General features: G+C 36.0%; 1 long non-coding RNA gene across 2 annotated transcripts; it reads right to left on the bottom strand.

The window, feature by feature from the left end:
* Window positions 1-479: 479 nt before the first annotated feature.
* LOC140867384 (uncharacterized) lies at window positions 480-2,711 on the bottom strand. 2 transcript variants are annotated; one of them, XR_012145131.1, is made up of 5 exons: window positions 2,458-2,711; window positions 2,065-2,258; window positions 1,721-1,821; window positions 853-942; window positions 480-757 (listed from the first exon to the last, which is right to left on the bottom strand). It is a non-coding gene; the product is annotated as an uncharacterized lncRNA (long non-coding RNA). The 2 variants fall into 2 exon arrangements; XR_012145132.1 differs by lacking the exon at window positions 1,721-1,821.
* Window positions 2,712-3,265: the final 554 nt, after the last annotated feature.

Below are 3,265 nucleotides of genomic sequence, written 5' to 3'. Positions count from 1 at the left end.
TACCGATCATACAAAAGACTATAAATAAACAATTGAACCGCAAACATAAACACTAACCAAGTGGCAGCTGAGGTTTTTTCAAATTTTCTGTGAGGAGACTATCCTCATCAATTAAATCCATATCATCGTCAAAATGGACTTTGGGTAGAACTAGCATGGATTTCTTAATGGAAAATGATGAACCAATATTCCATGAGGACTTCTTACCCACCATGGAAAAGTTAAGGGCATGCATATCAACACAAAAAGTAGAGATATAGTGCATGACTTTCAGATCAATATAGAGTAAAGGCACAATACAAATTGTTTATGACATTAGTGTTATTGCCTCTCCAAAGAGAAAGGGCACCTTCATCCCCGATAATTCTTGCAAAGCAGTTAGAAATTCCCTTGTACGGTTCAGACAGCCTCCCAGCTCTGATCATCTCATCCTGATTCTGAACCAGCAGTTTCGTTCTCTCAATCGGTTGCTGCAGAGATTGTTCTCTCCAGTTTCTCGATATCGTCTCTGGTTTTCTTCATTTTCGTATCAGCTAAGAACCCATCAGCAACCATAAGATCATAAACTTACAATTAATTACAAAGAGAACACAATCAAGAATCATTATCAACAACAAAAGCTCTCCACTTGTACATGCAATCTTCGTAAACACAAAGTTTTAGGAAAGAAAAATACCATACAAATGTTTCAGTAGTAAGTTCAGGACTATACGAAGTGGCCGCCGCCAGCGATGACAAAACTCCGAAGCCTTCCCTTCTTTTGGGCCAAAACAACAGCTATTCAACCCCGAAGAAACCATTTCAACCAAGATTTGAACACATAAAGTTCACAAAGTTTAAGTGCCACCTGACCTGGCTAAGTTTCACCGTGGATTCAGCACAATGGCTCCCCAAATTACAACCAACCAGACATGACAAAGCTGAATTCACCACAGTTTCTGCCTGCAAATATAAAACCATTTGATAATACTCCTAGGATTTTAAAGTATAGGTCCATTTATAAGCACAAGGCAAGATGTTGTGATGTGATTATAGTGAAAAATATCATAGAAATGCACCTCAATGGCCAGTCGTTTTGCACAGTCATCTATAGTGACTAGTGTGTTGTCTAGATGTACCACTAACAATGTCGTGGTGTTGTGCAATGCCCAATGCGTAACCTAACCCATCAGTATTGGTGCTAGATGTTCTTTCCCTCAGAAATTCAAGTTGCCTAGCTGCCTAAACATGTAGAACATAAGTTAATAATGCACTAAGCCAAAAATATATCCAAAAAAATGCAAAAAATTGATGCCAGCATGCAAAATGTAGCTGGATATCATTGCATGTCAGTCTCTTGTCATGGTTTTCGTATTATATTCTTATACTTCACGAATATATACATAAAAACTATATCATATTGTTAAATAACGCAATTAAAATAACAAGTTTCATGACTAAATCATTGTAACACATAATTAGGAGTTGTCCCTGAGCAAAAAAAATTAGTCAACGAGGACTTTTGTTGATTAATGTACAAAAATGACAGAGAATACAGGATAATAACCACTCAGCAAACAAACATATCTTTTCAATGCAGGTCGACTTGTATAAAATCTAGTCCAGCAAGCATAATCATTGTTTGCATATCTGTTCCAAATCAACAGTAACAGTATCTTGGATCAAGATAAATATAAACATCAGAATAAAAAAATAGGAATAAAAGTTAGTTAGTGCTCACGGGAAATAATCATCAATTTTCAGGGGCCAAGATTCACTAGCAGCATGTTTTTCATCCGTGTATATAGATGGTGTTGAATATAATGCATTAACCCGGCCATCCTGTTTCAGTAAACTCTCTCAGACTCATTTGATGAAATAACATAGAACACAGAATGCAATCTTGAGTCATCACAAATTTATCACACAAACTCTTAAAGTTCTGCACTGATGGCTAATTCAGGATTTAGAACAATTATTTCTAGTAAAAACAAATATGAAAGGAATTCAAATAGGTTCAACGAAACTCAAACTAACAAAAAAAGTTCAGGTTATACAAACACTTGAGAAAGGGGACCGTGATACCTATTTCGTGAGTGATGAATCCACTATCAGGACATTTTTCGAATGATTTTTTCTAAGACATTCAAAGAGTAGCTGGCAGTAGACTTGGTGAGCTCCTTACAAAGTGTATCATGATTCACGATCGATGCATACGTTCGCTATGTCGAGGAGCCAGTAGGGGTTGTAAAATCCAAATCTGGTAAGAAGGGGAAGCCCTAGACCAGCGAGAAGACTTATAAAAATTTCAAACAAATTCACAACGTAAGTTTAGATTTGTTAAGGATTCCAATTCAAAGTTCCAATTTTTAACTGTAAAAGCTTAAAAAATTCAAATAGTGTGAGTTGGAAAGGGGAGAGATTAATGGATCGAAAAGTGAGCTCAAATCACCAAAATAAGAAAAGCAATTCACTCACCAAATCCCAGAATTGTATCTATAAATCGGTTGTAGCCTCGAACATGTTAGAGTGCGTCGATCTTTAGATGCCGAGCTTCCTCCGGAGAGAATCTCAGAAGAAAGCTCGTAATGATGCCTAAATTGGCACCGATACTCAGCAGAGAAGCGGCGGAGACTCCAGCGATTAGCCGCCATCGGAACACTGATTGTAGTGGCCTGAATCACTCGACCGCCTGCTAAAAACTGCAGCAGATGAATTGAAGATTGGGATGTGACGAGGGCAGCGCATGTCGCGAAGACGGTGAGAGATTTGATGGGGATCAAGGGTTCAATCGATTTCTCTGAGAGTGGCGGATAGGTCTATCTTGTAAATTTTATTAGAATTATTTCTTTATTTTTCAAGCTTTTATTTTAAAAAAAGCGTTGTAAAAGAAATTAAAAATAACGCTCATCCACGACCCTTTTTAAAAAGGGTTGTGGATGACAAAATAAATTTTGTCTTTTATACATTTAAAAAATAAAAAAACGCTCATCCATAACCCTTTTTAAAAAGCGTTGTGGATGACAAAAAAAATATTGTCTTTTATACATTTAAAAAAATAAAGACAACGCTTTTTCATAAAAGCGTTGTGTTTCCTTTTTTAACAACGCTTTTTGTAAAAAGCGTTGTTTTTTAACTGTTGTTAATGACCATTTTTGTTGTAGTGGAAAAGAATTGCAAATTAATTTTTCTTTCCTTCAACATCTTAATTAATTACAAATGTTTCGAGTTTTTAATAATGGTTACTTCATCATAGAACTTTAAGAGAAACGATTTCATAACAAAT

The sequence above is a fragment of the Henckelia pumila genome, chromosome 4, assembly GCF_033568475.1.
Source record: "Henckelia pumila isolate YLH828 chromosome 4, ASM3356847v2, whole genome shotgun sequence".
NCBI classification, from domain to species: domain Eukaryota; kingdom Viridiplantae; phylum Streptophyta; class Magnoliopsida; order Lamiales; family Gesneriaceae; genus Henckelia; species Henckelia pumila.
The sequence above is the reverse complement of the archived record's forward strand: the minus strand, read 5'-3'. Positions and strand labels throughout refer to the sequence as shown.